Source organism: Saccopteryx bilineata, chromosome 4 (genome assembly GCF_036850765.1).
Source record: "Saccopteryx bilineata isolate mSacBil1 chromosome 4, mSacBil1_pri_phased_curated, whole genome shotgun sequence".
Classification (NCBI taxonomy): domain Eukaryota; kingdom Metazoa; phylum Chordata; class Mammalia; order Chiroptera; family Emballonuridae; genus Saccopteryx; species Saccopteryx bilineata.
The window spans coordinates 284986459-284996878 of record NC_089493.1 but is presented as its reverse complement, the minus strand read 5'-3'; the positions used below and the strand labels follow the sequence as shown (position 1 = coordinate 284996878).

At 53.3% G+C, this 10420-nt stretch overlaps 1 long non-coding RNA gene across 1 annotated transcript in view; it reads left to right on the top strand.

Moving 5' to 3' along the window:
* The first annotated feature begins 1302 nt into the window (after nucleotides 1-1302).
* Nucleotides 1303-10420, top strand: part of LOC136333430 (uncharacterized) — a 539264-nt gene continuing 530146 nt past the window's right edge. The window contains exon 1 of the long non-coding RNA XR_010731033.1: nucleotides 1303-1435. This is a non-coding gene — a long non-coding RNA (uncharacterized lncRNA). The remainder of the gene's footprint in view (nucleotides 1436-10420) is intronic.

Here is a 10420-nt window from a genome sequence, read left to right as displayed (position 1 = left end):
GAGTGGATCCATTTACTCACCCAGCAAATGTTCCTTGAGCACCTACTATGTGCCACCTACTTTTAAAAGTAAAATCATGGACAAGGCAGATGCAGTTGGAGAGGTAGGGGCAACAATGAAACAAGTAATAATACGGTCTGAACGCTTGGTTGGGGAAGCTTAGGGAACAGAGGAGCCTGGCGCTCACTCAGCCTGCACTGGGCACTGGGCAAAATGTCTCCGTGTCCAAACAACTCCCGGTTCACGTCTGTCCATCGGCACTGCTGCTGTGCTGAGCCCTGCAGTGGTGCTCTAGCTGGTCTGGTCTCACAGGCCTGGTCTCCCGTCACCGCTCCGCCCACCTCGCTGCTTACCCCTCCACCACCTTGCTGCAGCCCCGCAGCGGAAGCCTTCCCCCCGGCCTCTGGGCTGTGGCCCGTGTTATCCCCTCGGCCTGAACACTCTTCACGGAGCTGAGAACTACTCATCTTAGAATCACCGTTCAGTGGTCAGTCCTCTGCCCCTCTGCTGGCCCAGACCTGTGAAAAGTCCCTCTTCTTTTCGGTTCCCAGTTCCCAGCACTTCTCTGCAGCCCTTCGCCCTGTTGACAATGTCAATCAATCACCACCGTCCCCACCAGGCACTGGGCTCCACAGGAGCAGAGGAAATACCTGTCACGATCATCCTTATAACCCCCTCCTGCATGGCCATGCTGGGCCCATAGACGCTTGATAAACATCTTTGATGGATGATGCCTGTACATTAAGCATGTCACCCTTCAGGCCAAATTCTCAATGCGTTTTAAACAGCCTCCTTTTCCCGGTCACCTCCAAATCATTCACAATGCACAACGTCCATCCTGGCAGGGCGTTGGAGAAGCAGACGTCTATCTGTCCCTTCATTCGTCCCTTCCGTGGGCAGGGAGACCACTAGGTGCATCTGGGGGGGGCAGGGCTTTGCTAGAGTGGGCCTGGCCCTGGCCCCAGGCAGGGGACAGCGCGCGGACTGTCCCGGCAGGTGAGACCCGCGCAGGCCTCTTCCAGGCGTGCCCGCGGTGCCCGCGAGTGGCCAGCAGGGGGCGGCAGAGAGACAGGAGTGGGCCACGGAGGAGTCCAGCTCTGAGCGGCGCGGTGCGAACCCGCCGAGGCCGCGCTCAGAAGCCCCGTCTCCCACAGACAGGCCGCCGGGCTCGGGAGGCTGCTGGGTCCTTGCTCTTCCTCAAGTGCGGGCAGAGCCCCCGGGAGCCATGGCCAGCCCTTGCGGCAGCCCCGAGGACGCGGGCCGGCTCCGAGGCAGGGACGGCCGGCAGAGGCGGGAGGAGGAGGACGCCCCTCCGGAGGAGAAGAGGTTGAGGCTGGGGCTGCCCGGAGGAAGCGCCGCGCAGGAGGAGAGCGAAGACGCTGCGCGCCCGGGCAGGGAGGAGACGGGCACCCAGACGGGTGTTGACGGCAGAGGAGTAAGTGAGCAGGGGCGCGGAAGGGACGTGGCTGGGGAGGGGGTGGCAGGGGCGCTTCCCTTCTGTCCGCCGCCGGGTCCAAGTTGGTCACTGGGCAGCAACTCCTGCGGGCGGGCGCGGCGTGACAGCTCGGGGGGACCTTCTGGGAAACTAGACGTTCCGTGTTGATGGCAACTCCCTTCTTGTTTATGTAGCCCGGACTTGCTGGTTCTCCCTGCCGTCGCTGCTGCTGGGGGACACCTGGGATGTGCGGTTGGATGGAAGGGGAGGGGGATCTCCGCGTTCTGCCCCCCCACCCCCCGGGGAGGGGGTTGCTCTGAGCGGCTCTCACCCTGCGCCCTGTCCCGGACAGCCCGTCCGCAGGGCGTCTCCGTGGGACTTCGCTGGCTGTGTGTGCCTCTCCCCCGGCGAGGGCTGGGGTGGGGAGTGCCTGGGCACCAGCTATGCCGAACCCAGCCCTGTCAGCCTGTGCACCGCCGCTCACCCAGCCTCCCTGCCCCGCGTCTTCCTGTCACTGCTCCCGTCCTGGCTGGACAGTGAGAGTTCAGGGGGAAGGCAGGTGTCTTCCACCCCCCAAATCACTCCCCTCTCCCCCTCCCTTCAGAAGGGACAGAGGCAAAGTTCTGGGCAAACCCCACTGCTGCCTGCCTCAGGTCCCTGCTGGCTGAGGGTTTATGTGAGGGTGATTTGTGCGTGTGTTCGTGGGTATATGAGTCACTGGACGTGTGTGGGACGGGTCTCCGTGGCCAGCTTGACCCCACCCCACCTCCAGCCCCCGCTTTCGGCTTTCTCTCCTGAATCTTCCCTTTGTGACCCGGCTGACCTTACTTTGGGGAGCACAAGTGTCTGGAGGACAGACGAGGGTTGGCTGAACAAGCTGTCCCCACAGTGAGGGCTGCCACCTTGAGAGGTTTTAATAGATAATGGGATTGACCTTTTTGTTTTTTTCCACATGTTTTTATTTTTGACCATTTGCTTGGCTAAGCATGTCTGAAACATTAGCTTAGTGACCGGTGGACCTCAGCGAGAGTTCTCCTTCTTTCTCCCCAGTCCCTGCAGGTAGCAGCAGCCTCCTCCTGAAGGTTAGGCTGCATCACAGCCAGGCTGACCCCGCGTGCCTCCCGGTGGCTGTCATTGTGTCCAGGTCCTGGGCCACCTGGACACCCAAATCAGATGGCTTTCTCTCTGAGATCCCAGGAGAAGGATGGTGCTTTTGGAAAGCTTCCTGGGACCCATCACGGAAAAGCTGAGAAGGGAGTAGTGTCACAGTGTGATGGGAAGAGAGGTCCTGTGTCTGAAACACAATCTTTTTTTTTGGGGGGGGGGCGATGCAATGCTATGACACCTTCACTGTTAGTAGCCTCTCCCTCCTGCTGTCACCTCCCTCTTTTACATGGAATTTTGCCAAAGACCAGGATACCAGCATGAAGTGACCAAGCGCAGGGGCATGCTTAGCGGTGGGGATCTGGAGCCAGACCACTCGTGTTTGAATCCCAGCTCTGGCTCTCCTTAGCTGGGTTACCTGGTACCAGTTATTTAACCTCTCTGAGCCTTAGTGTCCTCCTTGGTGACCTGGATATGTTAACAGGCCTCGTTTCATAGGGTTATTAAATAAAGATTAACCACTTAGCATGGCATCTGACACGTAGCATGTACTCGATAACTGATGCAGTTCTGAAATCCACTCTGGGCGGCTTGCTGGCTGCCGTGTTTGGCTCTGGGACTCATGACAAGAGACAAGGGTCTTAGGCCAGAATCTCCGCGTGAAATGCTTTCTGGAGGTCAAAGGAACCATGGGTGGAGGATAACATTTTTTTTAAATTTTATTTATTCATTTTAGAGAGGAGAGAGAAAGGGAGAGAGGGAGACAGAGGAGAGAGAGATAGAGAGAGAAGGTGGGGGAGGAGCTAGAAGCATCAACTCCCATATGTGCCTTGACCAGGCAAGCCCAGGGTTTCGAACCGGCGACCTCAGCATTTCCAGGTCGACACTTTGAGGATAACATTTTTAAAAGGCAGAAACCCCATTGAAATTTTGGTTTGCATCTGGAAACGGGGATCCCATAGTTTGAGGGATTATGTCATACCTGGACAGTAACAGTTCTTGCTTCCCGAGCCTGAAATATAACTCTCTCTCTCTGGGGACACTTGGCTGTCCTGGGGGGGGGGGGCAGTGGCACCTCATGGACATGGCATCTTCGTTTTCAAGTTTAAAGGTTGGCTACAGGCTGGGCTGCCCACAAAGCCCATCAGATAGATTCCCCCCCCCCTTTCTAGTTTCTGTAGGAATATTTTCTTTAAGGAACGAGGAAGTGGTTTCAGGCTGGAGCCAGGAACAGCAGCTATTGCTCTGAGCAGAGCCCATTTCTTCACTCACAGACCACATCCAAATGGACCCACAAGAACAGCAGGCTTTCTCATGAGGTTTTGTTTTCTGTGTGGACCATTACTCGGCTGAAATGTCAAAAACATCCTTGTTCTTTAATAAGTGCTTATTTTTAGATGTGGATCATTTTGGGCTTTTCTCTGCGGATGATTTTAAGGATAAAACACCCTCTTGCATCACCAGATCTGTCACTCTGGATGGCAGAGGTTTCCATGGGACAGGTGTCCCTCAGAGTAGCTCCTGGGCTCATCTCTCGTCTTTAAGGAGGGGACCACCTTTTCTGGTGATTGCTAGGGGATGCCTGTAGGCCGTCACCTGGAGCCCAGGAGCCCTCTTGGGCCGAGTCCTGCTGGAAGTGCGGTGGGAGGAGAGGCGTGTCTGGTGAGGGCTGATCCTCCAGCAGGAGTCAGAAGTTTCACAGATTCCTTCAACCCCCTCAGGACCACTGCTGTTGAGCTGGTATGAAAAACTGGTCCTCCCAAAGCCTTTATTGGTTCTTTTAGAGCAAGGTCAGGGGGAGTTCTACCCCCAGCTCTTCCCAGAAGGAGAGAAGACTTTCTCCCAGCTAACTGGTTACCAACCTCAGTCATTGTGCAGTTTGACCCAAGACCAGGCAGCTTGGCATAGATTTCTGGGTTGTGTTGGGCAGAACAGAGTTTTCAAGGGTAGCAACTCATCGGAATTCCTGATCTGCCCAGAAGGACTCTCCACTCAAGAGTCCCTGGGGTTGAGTCCGGAGTGGGAGGTTACCCTCCGCATGGGGCCCCCGGGGGGGGGGGGTGGGTCCCGGGAGGGGTGGGTCCAGACTGCAGGGGGGTTCCCGGGGGTGGGTGGGTCCCGGGAGGGGTGGGTCCCGCGGGGGTGGGTCCCGGAGGGGGGGGTGGGTCCCGAGAGGGTGGGTCCCGGGGGGGGGGTGGGTCCCGGGAGGGGTGGGTCCAGACTGCAGGGGAATTCCCGGGGGGGTGGGTCCTGGGAGGGGTGGGTCCAGACTGCAGGGGGGTTCCCGGGAGGGTGGGTCCCGGGAGGGGTGGGTCCAGACTGCAGGGGGGTTCCCGGGGGTGGGTGGGTCCCGGGAGGGGTGGGTCCCGGGAGGGGTGGGTCCAGACTGCAGGGGGGCCCCCGGGGGGGTGGGTCCCGGGGGGGTGGGTCCCGGGAGGGGTGGGTCCAGACTGCAGGGGGGTTCCCGGGAGGGTGGGTCCCGGGAGGGGTGGGTCCAGACTGCAGGGGGGCCCCCGGGGGGGTGGGTCCCGGGAGGGTGGGTCCCGGGAGGGGTGGGTCCAGACTGCAGGGGATTCCCGGGGGGGTGGGTCCTGGGAGGGTGGGTCCAGACTGCAGGGGGGTTCCCTGGGGGGTGGGTCCCGGGAGGGGTGGGTCCAGACTGCAGGTCTCTCCCTTCTTGCTGGTGACGGTCCGTACCTGGCTGCTCCGCTTCGGCACTGCTGACATTTGGGCCAGATAATTCTGTTGTGGGCCTGTCCTGCGCACTATAGCAGTGGTCCTCAACCTTTTTTGGGCCACAGACCGGTTTAATGTCGGAAAATATTTTCACAGACCGGCCTTTAGGGTGGGACGGATAAATGTATCACGTGACCGAGACAAGCGTCAAGAGTGAGTCTTAGACGATGTAACAGAGAGAATCTGGTCATTTAAAAAAAATAAAACATTGTTCAGACTTAAGTATAAATAAAACAGAAATAATGTAAGTTATTTATTCTTTCTCTGCGGACCGGTACCAAATGGCCCACGAACCGGTACCGGTCCGCAGCCCCGGGGCTGGGGACTACTGCACTATAGAATACTTAGCAACATCTGCGGACTCTGCGCACTGCATGGATGCTGGTAGCGGTGTCCCTCCGCGCCAGTGTGGTGACCACAATGTCCCCAGACACGCCCAATGTCTGGGGCTGGGGGAAAAGGCAAGTGAAATCACCTGGGCGGAGAGCCACTTGTCCACACTTGTAAAAATGTTTCAGAGAATAGTTGAGTTTGGGTCTCCGCTGTACCACTTATAAGCTGTGAGGCCTCGGGGAATTTGTACCACTTCAATGGGCCTCAGTTTCCTCATCTGTAAAATGGAGATAATAAGATACAATCTCAATTCAGGTTGATGCGGGCACTCAGTAAAATGACAAGATTGTAACTGGAATATGCTTATAGCATTTAGATACTGAAAAAGCATAAAACGAATGGCCAATTTAGTTTTTTAATAATTTGGGTGAATCAGATTCCATTCTTCATTGCCTATCCACTGGTCAAGTGCGAGGGGAAGAGAGCGTTCAGCCCAGCTGAAAGGCAGATTGGATTCGGGTAGCGCCTCAGATTCCCCCGTGGAACTCACTGATCTCCCCCCACCCAGTTTCCTCGCCCTGCTCAGGCCCAGGACTCCAGGGGGCAGGGGTGTGGGCAGGCAGTGCACCCTCGAGGTTCACTCTCACGTTGGAGAATGCCAGGGCTGGCTCACAGAGACAGGGCTTCTGGAGCAACATCTGCATTTGAGGATTCCCATTTGAGCACAGCTGGACTCCACAGGGCTGAAGCTCTTCTCTGCCAAGACACAGATATTTCCCTGGCAACCATCTCTCAAACTGACACGAAGACAGGGCCGCCCACTGGAATGTGGAGTGTCTGCCTCGGCGCTCCTGTAATTGGTGAGGCTAGCTTCTGAGGACGGCAGTGCGTGAGTGGGGTGCAGGAGAGGGTTTCCTCATCCTCCAAGGGCCAAGAATGAGGTGCAGGTTGGTGGTGGGGTCCTTGGAGGAGGGAGAAGGCAGTTAGAACAAAGAGGCACGGGTCGCATACTGGACGGTTCCGACCTCTTCGGGGAGGTGAGCGTGTCCGTGCCTGCAGCAGTATACTGGAGATCGATTTGGGCTCTTCAGCTAGAAAGACTTGAACTGCTGGCCGATGCCCTTCTAATTCTTAAAATTTCAGTAAGATGTTTGTTGTCCCTCTGTGTCCTCTGGAATAGGACTTGGTGCTCAAGGAGCAGGAAGGAGACCAATCTGGGGCCTGGGACAGGGGTCTCTGCTGGGCTTGCTGGGAGCTTGGACAATGGTGATGGTGGTGGTGGTGCAGTTGTGTGCCTGAGCCGAGGAAAGCCTGTGAGATACTTAAGGATGTAAGCATCTACTGGGTATTGGGAGTGAGAAGGAGATGGCATCCAGTTGATACCCAGAATGGCAGGGGAGACCACGACTTTGATTTTGGACTCTGGCCGAGGTCGCTCTGAGACCCACGTGACAGTGTCTAACCTTGTAGATGAGTCTGGGGCCGGAGTCATGAGTGTAGATGTAGTTCGGTGATGGGAACACCCGAGATTGTCTGGGGAGAGAGTAGAATGGCGTAAGCGGGGGTTTTGATATGAACCTAGGGGAGTCTTAATGATGAGAGGAGAAGACTCCGTGAGAAGGGTCAGAGGAGCAGTAGGCAGAGGACATGTGGCTCCACAGACGGGGGAGGGAGGAGGACTGAGGTCACTTGTATTGAAGAGAGCCTGCTGGTTTACTATATCATGCTCATTAGCTATTGTTGGAATTTTAATGGAGGTCAACCGTGAGAGGTACAAAGATTCACCTTGAGTCTGGGCACCCCAGCACCCAACCAGGGTGTGTGCAATGCTCACGGTCTTGACTTTCTTGCAAAACTGTAGTTTGTATGTATGACTCCAAAGCCTCTGTGCTCTCCACAATGCTTGGCTGTCACTCTTCCGTATTACCTTGGATCCGGCCTTGGTGGAGAGCCCTGCCCTGGCTGTGTTTCTTCCCACAAGATGATGCCCACGGGAGACCCTCACCTCTCTACACTGAGGGCCGCTTGCCCTTCTCTTTCCTTCTCCAAGTAATTAAGCAGCTCCAACATGCTAGGGGCTGGGCTACAAGGTGGACGAGTCTCTGTTTTACTGGAGACCTTGCTCTCGTGGAGGAGACAGACTCTGGTCTAAGGGCCAGTGCTGGCCCCCTGCCTGTGTCTATGAATAAAGTTGTGTTTTTGTTGTTGTTGTTGTTGCCAAATCCGTCTTTTATTGCTTCACAAATGGCTATTCTGAAGTTGATCTTTTTTGTCCTCTTCCTCTTTCTTACCATTAGAAAAGATTTCATAGAGCTGTGGGGGTTTTGGGTAAGCACTTTCACTGGTAACTACTGGTTATCACATCCTTTCGTCCTGCATCCAACTTATTGAGGCGTTTAGAATGAGCCCAGTACTGACCAGAAGGTCATCGTGATTGATCTGGCCATTTATCACAGTAATGAAAGAAGCCAATAGACTAGAAAAACTGGCCAGATATGCCTCTGAACATATGTCATAGATGGAGGCAGGAGTAGAAGCCCTAATCCTATGTTTATGTTGTCTGAGACTTGTCTTCAACAGCAGATGTTCAAAGCAAAGCCAGAATCTTTAGAAAACATCTGGGAAGAAGAGCACACAAGGAAATGCTATCTTAGCCTAGCTATTAACACTGTGTTAGAAAACTGCACTGTGATTTACTTACTTTGAAAGCTTGTTGGAGGAGAGCCTCCAACTCTGTAAAAGGAAATTTAAGCCTGTTTCAGCGGGTATTTTTCTGTAGAGCTCCTCTGTGATGTGAACTGAGGATATTTCCCCGTGGGGTCATTTTTACTTTGTTTACGTCAGTCACCTAAGAAGTAATACTGGTCTAGGACCAATTTTAGGCTCATTCCTTGGCCTCCCCTGCTGAGTTCTCAGGGTGGCCTGCTGAAGGGGCCTGTCCGGAAGGAGAGAGCAGAAGCGAGGCCAGGGTGCTGTGGAGTCACAGACAACATGGGAGGCCAGCTGGAGCCCAACACCTCCATGACGACGTACTAGCACTTAGACATGTCCTGGCAACAGAAGCCCTGGCTGTGGCTGCACTGCCATATTTAATTCCTATTTGGGGGAGATATTTTGAGGGTGTGCAAATAGTCTTTCTTCTTCAAGTTTCAAACACTGCTTTTAGCATTTACCTATGGATCTTTGCCTGCAATATTTATCTAGTGACAATTTTATTTGCCTAATTCATTTATTTTAGGAATAGTTCTTTTTTTATTTTTATTTTTATAAATAAATTTTTATTTTAATGGGGTGACATCAATAAATCAGGGTACATATATTCAAAGAAAACATGTTCAGGTTATCTTGTTATTCAGTTCTGTTGCATACCCATCACCCAAAGAGAGATTGTCCTCCGTCACCTTCTATCTAGTTTTCTTTGTACCCCTCCCTCTCCCCCTCCCCTTCTCCTTCCTTCCTTCCCCCCGCCCCCCCGTAACCACCACACTCTTGTCCATGTCTCTTAGTAGGAATAGTTCTGATATGCATTTTTTTTCCTTTGAATTATTTGTATAATAAGTCCTTTATGTCAGTATAGACTAATACATATTTATTTCACTTATGTTCCTGGGTCATCTTGTAATTGGGAAATGCAGATTTTAATCCTGTTCCATCTATAAAGAACTTGAGATGCAAAATATTTCCATGACTGACCCAGAATCACTAGTCACTTGGTTGCAAAACAGGACCTGAAATCATGTTCTCACTCCCAGCACTACTCTGCTCTGATTTTACCTTATACACTTTGCTGCATAGTATTAGTTTAATACTTTTTTTAAAGAAGATTTTTTATTATTATTAATTTTAATGGGGTGACCTTGATAAATCGGGGTACATATGTTCAGAGAAAACACCTCCAGGTTATTTTGACATTTGATTATGTTGCATACCCATCACCCAAAATCAAATTGTCTTCCGTCACCTTCTATCTCAGCGGTTCTCAACCTGTGGGTCGCAACCCCGGCGGGGTCGCCTAAAGCCATCGGAAAAATACATAATGCATATCAGGTATTTACATTCCGAATCATAACTGTAGCAAAATTACAGTTATGAAGTAGCCACCAAAATTATTTTTTGGTTTGGGGTCACCGCAACATGAGGAACTGTATTGCGGGGTCACGGCATTAGAAAGGTTGAGAACCACTGCTCTATCTGGTTTTCTTTGTGCCCCTCCCCTCCCCCACCCACTCATATTGTATTGTCTGTGGTTGCTTGACTGCTGCAATGAGAGAACTGAGTACTTGGGACAGAGACTGTATGGCCCACAATGCCAAAAGTACTTACTCTCAGAGTCTCAGGTTAAGGGGCTTTGCACCCATGGGGTCCCACGGGGGTGGGGGCAGGAGGACAGCTGCTTTCGAAATGCATACAGCTCTGGGGCGGGGTTGTAGCAAGTGCTTAATTGCAGGACTGCGCGGAAGAGAGGGTGACAGGTATCCTACTCTCAACTTCGTGGTTCTTGGGTGTCAAGGGACTCTGACTGGTCTCTTCTCACCCCTGCGGCAGGGCCTCAGACTAGCGCCATCGGTTTCTGGATGGGGGGATAGAAAGGAGGAAACGAAGGGTGACTCGCTGACCCCTTCCGAAGCATCTTCCTAAGATGGGACTGGGGTTCTAGTGTGGAGAGTTACCGAAATCTGGTGAGATCACCCTTCAGGGTGCTGCGACTCTGAGGCACCAAAACATCAAAGAAGAAAGAGAAAAGAAAGATGGTTTTTGCAAGCACAAGTACTCGGGTAATTGAAATTAGCATTTCCCCCCGAAGTTTTATAA